Genomic DNA, 19,798 nt, shown 5'->3' with positions numbered 1-19,798 from the left:
CCTTTCGCTACAAGACACCCCCCCCCATCCCATCGGGGTAACAGCATCCATTCCTCAATTGGCTGGAATTTAGAGAAGTCTTACTTTTTAACAAGAGTGAAGCTTCTATAAGCCATACAGCCATTTATTATGTTCATTAAAATTAAATTGGGTGTTTATCTAATTTACGCTATTTAGTATTTAAAATTTTCCGTATCCTGTGTCGTGGGTTTAATTTTAAACTCTATAAAATTTATAACAACACGCGGAATTGTGTTTAATTTTTGCAAAAATTTAAAAGATTATTTAAGCCTAGACATATATCATAAGTTTATAATATATGTTACAATAAGTATGACAGTTTCTATACTTCGTAATGCTAGAGATTAGAGAGCTATAGTTCGAAAATTGACTACAGGCGGTTTTGCAGTCCATTTTCTTATTTAGTCTTTAGTAAGCCTTTGACAGCGCCTCACCAGGCGTCGATTTCCCTCTAATCTATGACGTTTCACTTATAGGTCAATTCACGACAAGCTCTCAATATCCAGTGGCAAACTTATTAAACATATCTTATGATATATCAAATACGAACTGAGCGCCGCAATTGCGTGTTGTCGTTCATGGAGTCCCGTAAAGAACCCATGGCTGCGTTCAGTAACGCTCAACGGAGGCTCCGTTGAATGCGCATTCGCCACTGAACGATTTTCGGAACTTCCGGTTTGACGTCACGATTGCAAGCGAATTGGCATCGAAGCCATCGGCTGTAAGAGCCGATTACTTCGTTGAGCAACGCATTTGTGACGTAGCAGCAATGGAGGAAACCTATCTCCCTGAAGGATTTCGAGAAGTTAATTTGACGGATGATTTCGGAAATATTTATAAAATCGGTGTAGCAGCGACTGAATGCGAATGAATGGTGTCTGTTAATTATTTTATGAAATTTTTTCGATTATATCTAAGAAGCTCAAAAGGTTATTGGGTTTTAAAGCTTAAGCCTTGGCTAAGTTACTGGTCAGAGTTTTCTGCAGGCCCTCGCATATCCATTTCCATGAACCATAAGCAGACGATACAACGTAAAGTTTGCAAAAAACCGTTCAGTAGTCTTATACGTCACATGACATCACGTTGATCAACGGAGTTACACGCGTTTGGTCTCCGTTGAGCGTTACTGAACGCACCCCATATATTATCTAAGAACATTCAAAAATACTATTGGACTGAATTTCACACCGTGATGGTTAATTCCCCCATGGATACGCCGATACGGGAATCCATAATAAGAGGGATAGATACGGGGGTAAAAGTTCGCCTTCCATCTCGCTTTTCGGCGCCTGCGCTCTAGGCGTTTTGATTCCAGAGAGTGCGCAGAGACGGCGGCAATGGGTCCACCCCTTGTATGTCTACATACAGAGGCTTCCCTACCTACCCTTTTTTTACATCGAAGCAAAAGTATGAGATCATAGAATGCAAGATGCCTCTAGTCATACGTTCTCGTTTCTAATATATGTTCTTGGTCCGACTTATTTTTGCCGTCGCGACTGTCAACGTGTATGGCTCCAGATTGACGGGACATTTTCGATTCATTAGAAAGACTTGGCCAGCACCTACTTCTAAGCATTGTTTTCCTTTTTTTCTCTATACGCTAAGCCTAGGATCACTTCAATTCTGTCTATAACATATCATAGTTGCCTTGTACAAGCACCCAGACTATTAAAGTACCTTCCTGTACCTATATATGCCTAACCCATACCGCAAAAAGGGAAAGTACTCTCTATCAAATGTCGATAGCGCAATGACTTTATGCAAATGAACCCCTCCTGCACCGCAAAAAAAGGGGGGAGGGGGACAGGTCTAGACTTTGTTATGTTCGTCCCATTTCTGAGGGGGTGGGAGGAAAAAGAGTTGTGTTATAATGGCTTTCGAAGGCAACGAAAATATACAATATATCAGAAGTATATAATACTTCTCTTCGAGAGAAGTGTACTAGAACAAAGCGGACGGAATTCTAACATGATTCTTCCCAACATCATTTTACATTTGGAGCAAGGTTACTATTAAACCGAATAAATAGTTCCCTCATCATTACTCTATTAGCGCTGCTTAACTATATGCCAAGGCGCATGCATGCGCTTGTGTGTTTTTGTCCATCCACGTCAAGACAATCAAGGTTTGTGCCTACTTGATTTCTGGGGATTTAGTAAACACCAAACAGTTATAGAATTCACCCTAGCACGGTGCCATGCTGCCCGTCTGAGGTTTGATGAGCGGGCGAGCATACAAAAAGGGTGATCGAGCCTGGGAAGAATCACGTTACATAACTAAAGCATTGAGATGATACAGAGTGTCATCCTTCTTCTATTATCCCCTTCTTAAATATATGCAGTCAGCTAGCAACAAACGGACATGCATCGCTTTTGCATATTATTTTATTTTATGCACTATTAGGAATATTGTATTTGTTGTGAATACTAGAAATGGCCAGAACTAAGCCGATTAAATTATTTATAAATGAGTGCTAACTGATATTAGCTTTGCCGGCTACTATTAACTTAATTGAGTTTAAACTAACATTAAATAGTCCTTGATGGCTAAAATTTGAGTGGATAGCGAGTCGTGAGAGTTGTTATGCATAAGGCAATATAGTCATGAGTTGATAATGACAATAAAATAGCAACAGAAAGTATGGCATTGGGGATGACGATGAAAGACTTCTTGGGTTATTTTCCTCGCGCCAAGAAGCACCACTAGAGGGCAATACAAGCCGGCTAACCTCCCTCCGCGACATTCTGGGAAATAAGGATATTTTTTAAATTAAACTAGTTCTTGGGACCAGTGACCCCCATAGCGTCCGAAATAATAAACTGGTCTCCGGAGTGGTCCCAGACTTTGTTCTCCTATAGATTTGCAATTAATAAACTGGTCCCGAGACTTCTTGAATTTAAAAAGTAGGCTAGTCCAAGCAATTAATAAACTGGTTTTGGACCAGAGGAAGTGTGCTATTTCCCAGACTGTCCGCGAGTCCGCGTGTAGTGAACTCGGATGAACTCTTAAACATATTAATAGAATGGTCTATCATACAACGTATCAACCGCGTTATTTGATCATCAAGGTTAATTCAAACTCACTCTAACCATCAAAACCGAAAAACTAAAAATAATACTCTTGTCATATATATAAAGAATTACGTTCCTTCTTTTTTTTTCGATTCTGCTCATACAGAAATGGCTTAATGGAATTTTCCGTCCAATTTCCGTCTCCAAGCTATATTTTTTTTCATCCTAGCTTTTATTTTCTACTTTTTATATACATATATATATACTTTTATCGGCATTTAATATAAATTGCCTAAGCAAAGCATCTTGGGACTTTTTTCTCTCTCTCTCTCTAGATCTTATTTTGCCAAAGTTCCTAGCAGACGCAGTCAGTTTTTAAAAAGAGAAGTTCTTTTTGTTTAGAGATATTTTTCCTACAGGAAGGTCAAAGGTTAACCCTTAACTACGAGCGACTCGAACGACGGAAATTTCTGGGGCCAATAAAATGGGCGCCAAACATGTAGAGAAGAGAACCGCTCTATTTTTATATAGTTTGGTAGTTGGTACTTTCCAAAAAGTAAAGTTCTGATATTACATTGTTCCAAATATTTCTTTTTTTTTAATTTTAATCTACAAATCCTATTTAATTAATTCGAATACATTAGAAAGAAATGTAATTATCATTAAATTAAAAATAAAATTGTAACTTTGTTGTTTTGCTAAAGAAGATAATGCTAGTTTTTGGACTGTTAGAGAACTTAAGCTACGTTCACACTTATAAGGCAATCCGTTCAGAACTTGTATGCCTAAATATAGTTTTGAAACCCTCTACATTTACGCTGAAGGAGAGATAGATGGAGTGGAAACCCCCGTTCTTATAACGTTGTCTCTATACCTCCACCTATTCGGAACGGCACCGAAGTTCTCCCAGCATTCTCAGCGTCTAGGTATGGTCTTACAGTCCGGAATCGTAAAGGACGCCCCCTCTGTCTTAAAAATAGAAGCTAGTTCTCATACAGATACAATGGCGCTACGTGGCAGCACTTAACAATCGCCTATCGAAGGGAGAGTTTGAGTTGAGTGCATGCCGCAGGTCGCCCATCATCATTACTACCCATATCTTACCTCATTTCTCCCTGCTTTAAGTTGGTTCGCGAAGCAATTTCGAGAAACCGCGATTGTAATTAGTTTCTCGACTCTCGAGTATAACCAGTTCTGTTCACACTCATAACTTTGGAAGCGTTCTTGAATCGATTCGAACCCTCATTTCCCACGTATGTGTGTGTGAACGTGGCTTAAGTGTTATGGCGTTACTCCATATTAGAACAGAAGAGTATGGCGCCAAGCAGACGACCCCTTTTATATAACAATCCAATGGATAAAAATTGCCCAAAAACTGAAGAGCATCTTTTACTCGGAGTCATTTGCGACCGTTTCCTGTCAGATATTGTTCACTCCCTCCCCGTTAATCGCCTTAAAGCCAAAACATCGTAACTCTTTCCTTAAATATTACGCAAATATAAATGCTTTAACCCGTCATAGCCTAAACTTAAAAAATCTTAAGAACAATTCGCTATATAACTTTCCATGGCGACCAAGAAAGGCTTAATGTTGTGGGAAGTTATGGCGCTATACGACTTTAATCTATTTACCGAATAAAAATGTCAAAAAGCCACTCATTTAAAAATAAAAGAAATGCTTGCTTGTTTTCAAGATGGATAAAATTATTTCAAATTTGTTTGTAGGTTTGTGGTTTATAAGAAATTGCATTTAAAGTAAAGGCAAAATTGAGATTAACTTAAATTAAGTAGAAAAGAGGGTGTTCTGTCATTATTTGACAAAATAGACGACAAGGTCTCACCAGGCGTTGTCGCTTTACCTCGAATCTATGACCTACCTCACTCACTTCAAGACAAGCTCTAGTGGCAGTTTGCAACCAAAGATTAACAAACTTATGGTGAACTTATCTTATAAACTTATGTTACGTTAATAAAGATAGATTTTTAATTTATTCAGGTGGAATAAGAAAAAAAACCTTTTTAAAAGAGTATAATAAAAAAAAGTCAGGGGATAATCGAGGAAAACTATCAAGTCTTTGTCACGCATCTTTGCGCTTTTCTCTAGTCTCTACACACATCTTTCTTAAGCGAGCGTCGTCGGCCATAGTCCAGTCATGGAGATCGAGCTCTCTATATTCTTATCCTTCCCCCGGGAAACATCAATAAGAAGCTATACTGTATAGCTATCGGATTCAAAAGGGGTAAGGGTAAAAAAAGAGCTAGGGTATTTTAAAATATTATATCCTTAAAGAATGAAAAAGAATACTCTGATAAGGCATCCTTTTACGGCTTAAAAAAGCTTATTTCTTGGCATATAAGACTTAGTCTAAAAGAGTCAATTTCCTATTCATCACTAAGCCAAGTTAAAGGGATACTCCGGGCAAGAAGTTTTTAATTTTTAATCGAAAGAGTGTATAAAATAATGAATATCATAAATTGGAACCATGTTTCTATCTACAATATTAAAGAAAATACGAGGGCAATTGAGTTAAAAGAGTAATGGATGGCACTACGAGTTAGGCTTCTCCGCGAAGCACTGGCTGGGAGTACCCCTATTGGACAAACGAACACGTCAGGTGGTACTAGGCGTCCAATAGAGGTACTTCCCAGTGCTTGGCGGGAGGGAGAGCCTAACGCGTCTTTTTTAATTTTGTAGATAGAGATATGGTTTCAATTGATGATATTCATTATTTTATACCCTCTTTCGATTAAAAATCTAAAAATTCTAGCCCAGCATATCCCTTTAAGGTCTAAAAATCAGATGGAAAATTTGCAAAATTAGTTGCGTTAAGTTAGGAATATAAATATCTTTAAATTCTAATTATAAATGTCTCGAGAAAACAAAATAATAAACAAATACTCTCTACAGGTCAATCTATGTGGATTATACGATACAGCGGTTTCTAAAGATAGGTCTTAAAGATACAAATTAACATATACTGTATATGGTTGCGAACAGAAGAGGTACATATATCGAATATCGCATCCCATGCCGATAATCTTCGTAAGCCTTTTCTAATCCAATAGACTTTCTTATAAGGCATCTTGCGGGAGAGTAAAAGGCTTAAAGGCAGCTCTTTTCAGTGCTGGCCAAAAATATTGAGGAAATAAGGCAAGCTTCATTTTTCACAATCTTTACTCTCTCTCTCTTTCTAGAGCGTTGGACCCACTAAACCATCGGAATGTCACGTGATGTTCTATATACGTCATCCGTCAAAAAGGAGAGTATAGGGGATCTGGTATCACCTTCGACGCGCGTAGCTATGGCAATTAATCTCGAAAGAGCGCGCGCGATATTTCCCGCCAAAAGCTTGATTAATCCACGTGAGATCCCCCGCTCCTCACTGTTTTTTTCTCTCTCTCCTATAAATACTGGGTGGTCGCACGAAACTTTTTACAGTTAGGCCCGAATTAGGCTTAGCTTTTTTTCTTCATTTCCAATTAATAATTAGTATTTTAAACAAACTTCATAGTGAAGTTACTTAGTGTTCATAAAATATTTTGATAACCGATTTCCATGACATTTCAATGTTTTCTTCCCATATACCTCCCTGAATTTTCCAGGTTTCTTCCCATATACTTCCCTGAATTTTCCAGGTTTCTTCCCATATACTTCCCTGAATTTTCCAGGTTTCTTCCCATATACTTCCCTGACATTTCCAGGTGCAAAGCTACCTAATACCTGCACTAATGTCTGCAAGAGTGGTTTGTTGCACGTAATAACTATACGAGAGCGTTTTTATATTTGAAGCAACCCTTTTAGAGCAACCTAAATCAAACCTCACAAATTACCCTGAATTTTACTAAAAATTATAAATTTCCCTGAAATTTTAGTCAACAATTTAATTCCCCGACATTTATTTCCAGGTTCTGCGGTTTTATATGAACCCTTTTACAGCTTAAAATGATAAACATGAAAATATTTCCAATCCGAAAGACCGGAAGTGCAAATATTTCCAATCCGAAAGACCGGAAGTGCTGGATACACTTTTTGAATATTGTGAAGATTCCAAGGCTTAATTCCCGTTGAATCTAAACATATTACGACCGCGATAGTTCCCTTTTATTGTCGACCCCAATTTAATGGGCAACACCCTGAAGGCGCCAACTGTATAAGACCTTTTGCCACGTTCAATCTCTTATTGTTGCGGAAAAAAACCAATACCCCTTTTCCATCAAAATTAGTCTTAACGCTGAAAAGACTTCCACATAAGCAACCTCTCCTTAACATTATTTACACTTCATAAAGGCAGGGATCGTAATAGCTAGCAATTTCGATGAAAATAGCCCCTGCGAAACTGCGAATCTCGTTATAACGTATCCTTCTCACGTCGCAATCGTATTCTCAGAGAGCATTTTGCATAACTAGGTCTATAGCCAAGATAGCGGAACCATGGTCTATGTTTTACAACTTGGGAGTGAGTGAGAGAGAGAGCTCTATACAAGGAACATTAGGGGGCCCACAATCGAACACGCGCCTCTAAATCTGACCAATTAACGAAAGGGGAAATCTTAAGCCTATAAAATGAGACAGAGATTTGGAGACAAAGTATCTTAACTCACCGCGTCCATGGAATATGGCAAAGGGACAGACAAACGAGGCGGTATCATTAACGGTAAGTCAAGTTCTCCAAATCTGAAATTAAAATAACAAAAGTTCAAATTGTATATATATGATACATGAAGTCCCTCGAAAAATGTATACACTCTGATAAAGGCGGGAGAAGTGATTAAGTTAAGGCTTAACGGAAATTAAGAAAACCACAATTAGGAAGTTGAAATGAAGGAATTCGCGAGGGCGGATGAAGACGCGAAACGAGAGAGAAAAGGAGGAAATTTAACCAACGAAATGAAAACGACCCCGCGTGCTGCAAACGCCACGCGACATTTTGGCGCCAAAAATTTACTTTTTCTTATAATATTTTGAAATATCTTTGTATAAAGGAACGTCCATTAATTCCAAAAGAGAAGCAAACACCACAAGGGCGGGGGAGGTCAAGTTCTTAGGTTATATCCCTGGCGTCATGAAGCACCGCTAGAGTTGACTAGCCTCCCTCCACGAGTAGTGAACTAGGGTGAACTAAGTCTGGACAGAAGTATATAATACTTCTCTCCGAGAGAAGTGTACCACAAAGCGGGGTAAGTGTAACGTCACTCTTCCCAACATCAGATCATTTAGAGCAAGGTTACTAAAACGAATCACATACGTGATAAATAGTTCCCTCATCATTACTCTATTAGCGTTGAAATATTTGGCCAGACGCGCTTGCGCATTTTTGTCCCACGTCAAGACGAGGTTTGTGGGATGATTGCTGGGGATTTAGTGCCAAACAATTATAGAATTCACCTTACGGTGCGATGCCCATTTGTAGTTTGATGAGCGGGAAAGCAAACTAAAAGGGTGAGCCTGGGAAGAATGACGTTACATAACTAAAGCATTAAGAGGATACAGAGTGTCATCCTTCTTCTATTATCCCCTTCTGGTCTGGAGCACGTTGCCTCTTGAAGGCGCGAGGGAAACCACCTAAAGAGGGCGACCTCTCTGCCAGCAATAAATGGAATCGTCTATACTCCAAAATGTTTCTTCATCGCGATTTACATGCTAAAGTTAATTTCTTAGCTGAATTAATTCTGGTACCAACAAAAATTAATAAAATAGCGTTTATCATAAGTATATATTGTTAAGAAAGTGTTTTATATATTTTCTTCTTTTATGAAATTGATGGGTGATTTTACAAGACCTTTCTTTACTGTATAATAATATATTTCTATTTGTGTTATTCGGTGGGCCCATATATCGTTTTGTTTCGCTTCTTTTCGAATTTCTACCGCCATAAATTTCATTATATAGCATCCATATAGGCTATATCGTTTATTTTACGATAGGCTATATTTATATTTCAACACCCTTTCCCTCTCTCTCTCTCTGAGGCGCTGCTAACTTGAAATTCTTTCTTATAAGAGTTTCAATTTAAAGGGATACTTCAGGCTAAATTTCTTTCTCTCTTAATCGAAATAGCGTATAAAATAATGGATATATTAATTGGAACCATGTTTCTATCTACAATATTAAAGAAGATACGAGTGCAATTAAGTGTCCCTATATGTACACTACGCGTTAGGCTTCTCCACGAAGCACTCATTGGGAGGATCCCTATTGGACGTCTAGTACCACCTGACGGATTCGTCCAATAGGGAGGGGTATTTTTACACAACGCGAGTGATATAGAAATTAAAATACTCAATTCAAACCTTTTTGGTGAAGTTTTAAGAATAAGACTAAATTTAAAAGGTTAAATTAAATCAACTGCTTAATTTGAACAGTTATACTAGAGTTACATCTGAGATTTGAAGCGAGTAGACTTAGTGACAAATTTGCGATTCTATTACAACAACACACACCAAATAAGCCAGCCACATAGACAACAAGAACGCATGCGATAAAATTCAATGCAAAGTAATTGACTCCAAAATTAAAAAACATATGTATTATCAAGAAGTGATATCTAGTTTATTAGGGAGAAGGTATAAATTCGCCATATTTCCAGCTTTATCTCCAGTCCAAACTTAAACCCCGCCTCTAAATTACAACCAGCATCTCATTGGTTCTTGAAAACTCACGTCAGCGCGGCGACGCGAATGACGAAAATTACGTGTATTTTCCGACTGAGGAGAGGCGAAATAGCCCGGCCTCCTTTTACGTCCCCCCTTGTATTTTGAAAGGGGGACTGGGACTATGGCGCGCGAATACTTAGGCATCTTATACCTTCTCCCTAATAAACTAGATATCACTTCTTGGTATTATCTGGGCCAATTGGGTTTAGGGCACTGAAAAACATATTTGTCATATTTGAATTTTGTTATGAAAAATAACTAGTTCTAAGTATATAGAAAGCCCACATTTTTCTCATGACGAAAGCGAAAACATTTATTTATTTTTAGTTTTTCTTCGCAATTTTTTCTTTCTTTCTTTCTGGGGAAGAAGTAGCTTTATTAGTTTTTCCGAGGATAGCTAAAAGTTTTAAAACTTGAGTAATCCAGGATTTTTCTTCAGCTGTTTCGCCAATCTACTTTGGTAAGCGTACGAAAAGGACCTCCCTTAGTAAAATTAAAGACTAATTCATCCTTTTCTATTGGGGGTTTTTGGAAACTGAAAACTTAAATCTGCGAATTCTAGCTACAACTCCCTTCGACTTTAAGCTCCCTGCCTATTTATAACTTTTTCCTTTTCGTAAAATGTTTCTTCGAGTCTATACATACATATATATACAGGGTGTTTCTGATAAGTCTGTGATAAATTAAGGGGGATGTTATTTGGGTAATCAATTTTGAATCGAAAATGTAACTTCTATCTCCATTTTGTTTGCCATAAGGGCCACTGTTTTCAAGTTAAGATTGGAGGAGTGTTTTAGGGATGACCTCTTAAATTTAATTAAGATCTGATAAACAATGATTTCAAATTTAATTAAGGGGTCATCCGTAAAAGACTTCAATCAATCTTAACTCGAAAACAGTGTCCCTTAGGGCAATCAAAATGGAGATAGAAGTCATACATTTTGACTCAAAATCGATTTCCCAAAGCACGTCCCCTTTAATTTATCCCAGACTTATCAGAAACACCCTGTATATATTTTTTATATTTTTGCTTCTCCTACCTTCAGTGGAAATAACCAGATTTACGACTGTTTTCCTATTCCACTTTAGTTTATTTCACCCGATCTCCTTTGCCAAAGTTTTGGAGAGTCCGCGATTACACATCCCACAAGGTTAGGTTAGGCTTAACAATAATTCATAAAAATTAGGCTTAATCATATAGTATATTTACAATTCTTAAATATAGGCCTAATAATTAGGCTTAGGAGAAGTCAGGTCTAGTTAGGCTTAGCTTTGCGATTATATAACACAAATATAAAAAATAATATTAATAAAACCAAAACGTATTAGAAATAAGGGTAGGCCTAGTTGAAAATTAGGCTTAACGAGCTATAATTTTTATGCTAAATATAACTTCTTATATTTTATAGGAAATATTGGCCTCTGTGGTTGGCTTGGAGAGTTGTAAGGATACGTAATTGACGAGATAACATTCCAAAGGAGAGTACTAACACTCAAAATAGACTAAAAATGGTTTTCAGGTCTTATACAGTGGAGTGAAATGAACATTGAGGGATTCGCCTATAAAAGCGTTAAAAGGTTTCTCATCTCCCTTCTACGTTAAAATAAATACCCCATCTTCTACTCTGGGAGAATCTCCTTTTGAAGGAATTTTCGGCTCCTCTCACGCTATCCTAAGTTTTCACACTCGTTGCAGGGGCCCACGTTGCGAAAATATTCCACGCTACGAAATAGTGCCTGGGCCAACTAATCAAAGTCAACGAGGGATTACGTCACATTGGGTTAGCTACAAGATCCCTGGATGCTTCTGTTTTCTTTTTCTTGTTCAGATTTTACCAGGGATAGATTGAATTTTAGAAGTAGGAATGGAGAACGGTTAGTATTTACTTCAGTTACTCCGACTCATAGACCACCCAGTATAGAGCCCCTCCCTCTAACACGTAACGAAAAGTTTAAATTATCTTATTGGCTCACTTAAACTACGTTTTGATGATGTTACAGGCGGGGACGGCGAAAAATACGTAATTCCTTTTTACCTCTGTCGCTATGACCCACCTCTTCTTTCATACCCCCGTCCCGGGAAAGGGGGTCCAGGACAATGACGCGCGCCCAAATTACTCTGTTCTCCATTCCTACTTCTAAAATTAAATCTATCCCTGATTTTACCAAAAGTATATATTACTTCTCTTCGAGAGAAGTGTACCACCAAAAAGCTGCGTAATTGTAACATGATTCTTACCAACATCAAATTAACATATGGAGCAAGGTTACTAAACCAAAACTACGCTGATATTTTTGGTCCATATTGTGAAATTCCCTGGCTTTTCCATGATCTGTGGCAACGCTGATAATATTTATAGATTTAGGGAATTCATTTAGTATTCAATATTGACCCCACCAATATTTTTTTGGTGGGATATGGAATACCTTTACATAATTTTTGTTCACTCCTACAGGCTATATACGTCGGGGAATCGAGTTACGTTTATCGGTAGACTTTTTTTTTAGAGATGGTATAAAGATGAGGGATTGCTAAGCTAAAATAGGCTGTATCAGAAATTCAAAACTTGACAGGTCTCTTTCTCATACATTTAAAGGGATACTGATAGCTGTAGAATTTTTACCTTTTTTTTTTAAATCAAAAGAGCGTATTGGACGAACGCGTCAGGTGGTACTAGGCATCGACCAATAGGAGTACTCCCCAGTAAGTGCTTCGCGGGAAAGCCTAACGCGTAGTGCCATCCATTACTCTTATTACTTAATTGCCCTCGTATCTTCTTTAATATTGTAGATAGAAACATGGTTCCAATTTTGATATATTCATTATTTTACACGTTCTTTTGATTAAAAAAGTAAAAACACTTGCTAGGTGTATCCCTTTAAATCCTTTCGATTCCCTCCGCCAAACGCCAGACATTTTCTCCTATATTTGAAGTTGAAATAACCTAGCAATATTGTTAAATCGAAAAATAGGCCTAAAATACCCCCAAAAAATAAAAAGTGGTAGTATATGACTAGCTTAAACTGTAAACAAAAATCCCCAGCCAGATGACTCAGTCTCAGAGAGCCCATGCAGCATCTCATCCTTTCTCTTTCCAATATCCAATGATTCATCCAGAGCTTTTAAAACCCAACGAGTAGCGAATAAACCTTAATTTTACCACTATAATAATAAAATAAAATAAAAAACTATTCTAGATTTAAAAAAAAAAAACTTCTTTAACCTTTCTAACACTATTTCATCACAACTCGTAAAACTATTTCCGAACCTACAGGCGAGTGATAATTCATTGCATCTTCTAGTTTCTCTCTATACCAAGTTAGTTTTCCCGCGGATTTACTTTGGCGGGAAACTTTTTGGCGGGAAAATTACCAAAGTTGTAATGCTGGGAAGAAGATGAAGCAAGAAATAAAAATAGATGTTCAATCATCGGATGTCTTCTAAATTCTGTCCATCCAAATTGAGCCAATGGTTAACAGGGTACAGGGTCACGTGTGAGACCTTTTTGGTCTATTGGCTCAATTTCTCCGGATAAAGGGATGGAGATCTCAAGGAGGGGAAGCTTCCCCGCTAGGCGCCGCGCGTTTCAAGAATATGAAGGCAATTTTGTATAGAACGTTGGTACGTGCGACCTCGGTTCAGTTCTATATCAATCGACCTTCCCCTCCTTCCCAATTTAAGTTAATACCCTTTTGGTTCAACCGCCTTTCCAGAGATCTAACAAGGGGGCAGACTTATTAAAAATTTATACTTATATCACCTCGTCAGTAAGGAATCGTTATTTCCTCGCTAAATTAATATCAAGTGGTCAACATAGCCTTACATGACCGGGTGAGTTCTAAGAATTTTCTTTATAGATTTTGTCAATTAAATTTAGCCATAAACAGGTTGACCTTTGACCCGAAATATCATTGGATGTAACTATTTAAATCGAGGTAGGTTACGTACGGAATAGATCTTAATTAAATGACTTTTATTAAAACAATAATTATCGCTAAGCCTAAAATGTGTCAATTAAATTTCGATATAAACAGAGTGAACTTTGACCCGATATATCTCAGACTACAGTTTTAATCTTTACTAGATCACGGCATAGACCTTTAAAAACGACTTTAATTAAAACAATAATTATGGCTAAGCCTAATATGTGCCAATTAAATTTCGATATAAACAGAGTGAACTTTGACCAGACTACCGATTGAATCTTAACTAGATCACCGCATAGACCTTTAAAAATAACTGTAATTAAAAATAAAATAATTAATAAAGTTGATCAAAGTCATGGCCGAGACAAACCGCTACAATATTGTATTGTTACGTGAACAAAGAAAAAAGCGCTAAAGTACCTTTGGCGCCAAAAAGCTGCGTTTTCATTAAAAACTATAGAAGCGGCGCGTATATGGAATTGCTAAAGTCGTTCTTACAATTTGCATAATGGGTAATATAAAAGGAGGGGGTGGGTTGAAATACGTCGCCTTTTCCCAAATAACTCATAATCGCCAACAGACACGCTAAAAGTTATAAGGGAATCGTAAATATTCAAATCGAGCAACTGGCAATGACGAAATAAATGGGCAAAAATGCCCAGATGCCCTCTTATCACCAAAACTACCTAACTTCCTTTTAAAATAACCCGTAAGTTACGTGGAATTACGTTTAATAGTTTAGCTCGCACTACGCCGCCGCTCCCGCTTGTTACAGTGGTTCGAGAAACCATTAGTTAGCCTATTTCAACGCTACATTCATAGGGTGACTTTATAGTTTAATTCTACGAGAGATGTCAAGTTAGGGAGTGAACTTAAAGAAAGGGTAAGACTGATCAGCGCCATTAAGTGACCAGTTGGGCTAGGTAATGACGTTTTGCCGTTATCCATTAGGTTGATTTAAGCCTACAAGTATACGTTGTATGTATTGTGTGACCTTAATAAGAATTCTGGAAAAAAAAACTGTATTTTGAATGCCAATTCAGGTGTAACTTTTCATATACATTTGGGCATAAACAAATCGACAGATCATCTGCTAAGACTGCACGCGACAACTTGTTTTTAGCACCAATCTATTTAATTGGTTTATTTATTTATTTCAGTTTAATTTTTTTTAAAGTTTGTACTGAATTAAGAAAAATTAATAATAAGTACTAATTTTTAATGGACTTTCTAATTAATAACTTTCCCTGACTTTTAGACCTATTTGAAAATTCCCTAACCTTTTAAACCTATTTTTAAATTCTCTAATCATATACACCTATTTTCAAATTCCATGCCTTGTGGGGTATAAATACCTAAATAAAAATATAATATAATTATTTTTAAAAAATAACTAAAAACGCCACAAACAAATAAAGATACAAAATGGTACAAAATCTGATAAAATTCTACCACCATTGCCACGAGAGAAAAATAAATAAATAAATATGTATTAAACAATAGTCTCTATTCTGAAAACCAAAAGAACCTTCCAGAACTCCAAACGTAAAAATTCCAACTCCTTCTTAACATCAGCAATATGCCACTAGGATAAAAAGGCAGTGTAAGATACAGTAAATCCATCATCTCCTAATATATACGGGGGGAAGTAGTCTAATCAGCATATGGCTCTCTCTCTCTGGCTCTCCAATGATAGACGGGTAGAATGCGTTAGGCAGGAGCATCTTTTAACCCCTTCTCTTCTCTCCCAGGGCTTCACTGCGGTACTATCTACATTGTCTCTTTGCTAAATCGCTTTTCAAAAAGGATGGAGGAGGAGGAGTTGAAATAGCTTTTCTGTTTGTTGCCTATCCCCAGTTATAATAGGCCTCAATCGCAGTTTGCAATACACATAAAACGCTCCTCTTTCTATCGCTAATGAATTTAATACCAGTTGATTTACAGCGAGAGTGTAGTATGTATGTTGAACTTTGTTAAAATGACACAAGAACACGTGCAGATATTAAATTATGTAGATGTAGGGTAACTATCTTAAACTTTACATTTTAAAAAGGCCTGGATGTATATAGAGTGTAGACAAGTGTTGACAGTCATTTGTGAGTGCAACTTTCAACCGATATCCACAAAAGACTGAAAAACTTGTCAACTTAGTTATTTCAGTTCCAAACCTGCTGGAGACACTCTCACAAATTTCTAGCAGCCCTATAAATCGCGGTTAAATTTAAGAAAAGGGGTGAGGAAATATCTTTAGCACCTTTAGTTTATTGTTCCAAAAATTATTAAATATCAAAATTTAATTTCTTGTAGTTACCGCTTATTTGCAATGAAATACGTTACCGGGCAAAACTAAGGTTTAACATGAACAGTGTTGCAAAATTGCATTGACAAAACAGGCTAGGGTTGGATAGCCGACGCCTAGGAGCGGCCGACCCTTTAGGCGCCAGTCAGAACTATGGCTTTGGTGGTAGGTTTGTTGAAGGGAAATATTTTAAAGGCAATAACTATAGCTCTGAGATCCCTTTTGGCTGCCCCCGGAAAGCCAACCCTACAGGGGGCCAGCCCAAAGACTTTAGTAGGAGTTTTGGGGCCGAGACGGCGCCGAATTTGACCAACAGTCATACGTCAAAAACCATACTCCACTCCTCGCTGGGCACGGTAAGTTCCAACTACGAATGAAGGGGTATGGATAAAGGCCTCTTTTACAACACATCCCAATCCCAAATAATTTGGAATGCTATTTATTAGGGGATTTCAAAGAGGGGGGCTGGTAATAATACGATTAAATGAACAATACCATTGTTTGGGACCAGCGTAATTTGATATTTAAATATTTGCCTATTACGTCACTAATTACTAGCAGTAATTATTAATTTAAAACTATTAAATCAACTCAGTCTTGAACTTAATCCAGAAGAAATTCATTAAAAATAATAATATGCCATTGAATTTCATTAGATTAAATTGGTATTTAAATATTTGTCTATTACGTCACTAATAATTAGCAGTAATTATGAATTTAAAACTATTAAATCAACTCAGTCTTGAACCTTATCAAGAATGAATTCATTAAAAATAATAATATACCATTGAATTTGATGAGAGAGTAATTTGGTATGGGTAATAATTACCCAACAACACTTACATTGGTCATTAATAAATGCGCAACTAAAAAACTAAGCCTAACTCAACTTTTGACATCCAAGAGACTAAAGTCGAAAACTTTGCGACTCCGTATGCACTATCATAAACTATCTTCGAAAAACTTTTTTCATTCATTCATCCATCCATAATCCTATTTGTCTTTTTCTCGCCTATAGTCGAAAGAAAGGGTTATAGATCACGTGATCTAGTGGAAGATGGGACAAGAGACTATCCCTATTTCTATCTATTCTCTTTTTTTAAATTGTTCTTTCCAATTTTTTTTTATTCCCATTTCATCCAATCAACGTCGAGTTTTCCCCGGGCTCGGACCCCAGTTGGTGCCAGTGGAGAAAATTGGTTAGTTACTATGGAAACGGGAAGGTTTTCCGAAACGCGACGTTTTGGCGCGAGCTAAGCCATCGAGTTTCTCTAGGAACAGCGCCACGCGACGGCCACCAAAAAAAAAAATTGTAATCAAAAAAGAAGAAGAAAAAAAAAGGGGGTGAGGACGAGAGATAGACAGACCGTTATGCAAATGAAGTTGTCGTCAGCGCCGATTTGGCGAGGCTCTCTTTGTCCCTATATTTTTAAACCTCTGGATTATTAAATTTAATATCGACTTCAAAGGGGTATATACCGTTCAGGCTATTGTTGTTGACCCATTGTAAAAAGAGATTAAGGATACTTTTATGGAATTTATTCAATTTATCTTAAAGAATATCGATTATGGATTATAATACAACTTTTATAATTTATTATACAATGCCATGAAGTTCCTCGAATTTTCCAGGAAACTATTCTAATGATATTTTGAAGTTAAGCGAACTTTCCCTTCATCTTTTAGGCCTATTTTAAAACTCCGTGACTTTTCCAGGTGGTCCTTGACCCGTGGCAAAGCAGTAACTTTAATAATTTAAGCGCGTATTTAAGAATTGGGTATTGACACCTCTCTACCGTCCATTATAAAACGATCTATGAGGAGTTTGTAAGAGATGCCAATTCTTTACTAATATTTTTTTTTTCATTTCTTGCATTGACATGGAAGTCACGGCGGCTCGCGTTCAGATTAAATTTGAGCTTTAGGGTTTTTGCTCTAAGAGCGCAAAAAATAAGGCAAACGATGCAGTTTTATAACCCCATGTTGGCCATCTACCGAGAAACTTTAAGTCGAAAAATCTCACGCGAGAAAATGGATCAATAAAACAGATTAACATGATAAAAAAACGCACAACTAAGTGCGAACTAAACCCAGAAACATGATCATAAACTTCAGAGAGTTTTTAAGTTAAAAAAAAAGGGTCCGGCAGTCCGTTTTTCAGTTTTGCGTCCAAGTAAATAAATAAAAAAAAGGGTCGCGGAGTAACATTCTCTTATCTACTTTTGAAAAGCTGCAAAACGGTCATGAGTCTTGTAAAACAGCAATTTTTATATTATTTTACCGAGAACTAGTCGTATTTCAAGCAAGCAGTACACCGGGACTTTAGAAAAACAAACTTTACCAAGTCTGGACTTGCAAAATAGAGATAAAAGTTTTCCCAGTGAATTTTACACTTTACTGTCTCTTTATTTTTAGTTCCTTAAAGTCTGTAGACCCGAGTCAGTCAGGTACAGAGATTAGCTCACAAAAAACTAAGCCTAAAGTTATGGCATTAATTTAAAAACTAAATAACTTTAGGCCTACTTACTATTTGGCTCAGAGGATAATATTCAAAATTCAGGTTGTAAATCAAATCTTTACTAATTAATATGTAAAACATTAAATTAAACAAAAATAGGCCTAGATCTTCAAGAAATTTACTGTCATGCGCAAAATAAATGTAGTGAAGAGCGGGGGGGGGGTTAGGAAAAGTAAATACTTAAGCCTTAACTCCGAAATTCATCCCCAAAGGCCATCGAAGCCAATCGAAGAGAGTTAAGAGCTCGTACTGTAAGCAAAGCATTGCGGCAAAGCTAGCACACGACACACTCTCTAAGCCTCGGTGGACCAAGGACGGAGACCGAGAGTGCAAGATCTAAGAGAGACTGAGAGAGAGAGAACGCAATCCACCCTCACAACCTAAATTTAGATTATCTGTAAAATTCTTAACGCTACTAACGACGGAAGTCTTGGCGTATTTATTTAAGGTAGAGAACGGTATTTTTTAGACAAAATTAGAAGTTGGGGAAGGCATATTTTCTCCTCGAAAAATCAGGTACTGTAAATAATGTCGATATTCGGCTCTTACCTGACGCGTGCATCTGGAGTAAATATAAACAAGGCTAACCTAACACCCTAACTAATACATTTTAAAACATAAATACTTTATAATTAAACCCTAGCTTTAGCATTTTCGACGCCATATTTTTCTATCATTATCGGTGCATGTAAAAAGTTATTTAGGGGGGCGTGGTACTGTTTTGGGAGAAAAGGAGCCTTTTACGTTACGAGGGTGTGACGTAATAGCTGTAGGATAGACGGCGCATGACCAAGAGCTATTTTATTTTCTTTGAACAACATAGCCAATTAATTTTTACTTCAAAAATTTTCAACACGATTTTTCGTAAATTGCACCGTGAAAAATTTACTTTTATAAAAAGGGTCGCTATTTTGATGTAAAAACACCTGCTTAGGTCATTTCAATCAACTGGTCACGTTATAACCAATTTCACGATTTGGGATGCTAAAGAAAGGGGTTGATGAAAAACACAATTGCCCAATTTTATTATAAGTTTTCGCCCGTTTTTCGAAATATTGTACGAATTTTACGCTTATTATTGCGACCTAATACGAGGATTTTGATCATGTTTTCACCTGTTTCCTAATTTATAGCCCTTTTACAAATTATTTGCATATAATTAATATTTTATGAAACACTTCAAAGGGTTTTTTAAAAGTTCATTTACCCCCTCCCATCCCCACCAAATCAAAAAAACTTAAAACCCATAGCGCCATCTATTAAAGGCTGGGAGAAACTAAAAACAAATTATAAAACCCATAGCGCCATCTATTTAATGCGGGGAGAAACAAAAAATAAATTTAAATTACACTTTTGAGCGCCACCTATG

General features: G+C 37.0%; 1 protein-coding gene across 1 annotated transcript in view; it reads right to left on the bottom strand.

Annotated features, from left to right (window-relative positions):
- Positions 1 to 19,105, bottom strand: part of mbl (splicing regulator muscleblind) — a 128,815-nt gene extending 109,710 nt beyond the window's left edge. Inside the window, 2 exon segments of the mRNA XM_089837748.1 lie at positions 7,634 to 7,706; positions 18,979 to 19,105. The gene's annotated coding sequence lies outside the window, so the exon portion shown is untranslated.
- Positions 19,106 to 19,798: the final 693 nt, after the last annotated feature.

The sequence above is a fragment of the Phalangium opilio genome, unplaced genomic scaffold (assembly GCF_054372755.1).
Source record: "Phalangium opilio isolate 3A_F unplaced genomic scaffold, DU_Popi_V2 ptg000045l_1, whole genome shotgun sequence".
Taxonomy (NCBI): domain Eukaryota; kingdom Metazoa; phylum Arthropoda; class Arachnida; order Opiliones; family Phalangiidae; genus Phalangium; species Phalangium opilio.
This window is presented reverse-complemented; position numbering and strand designations above follow the sequence as displayed.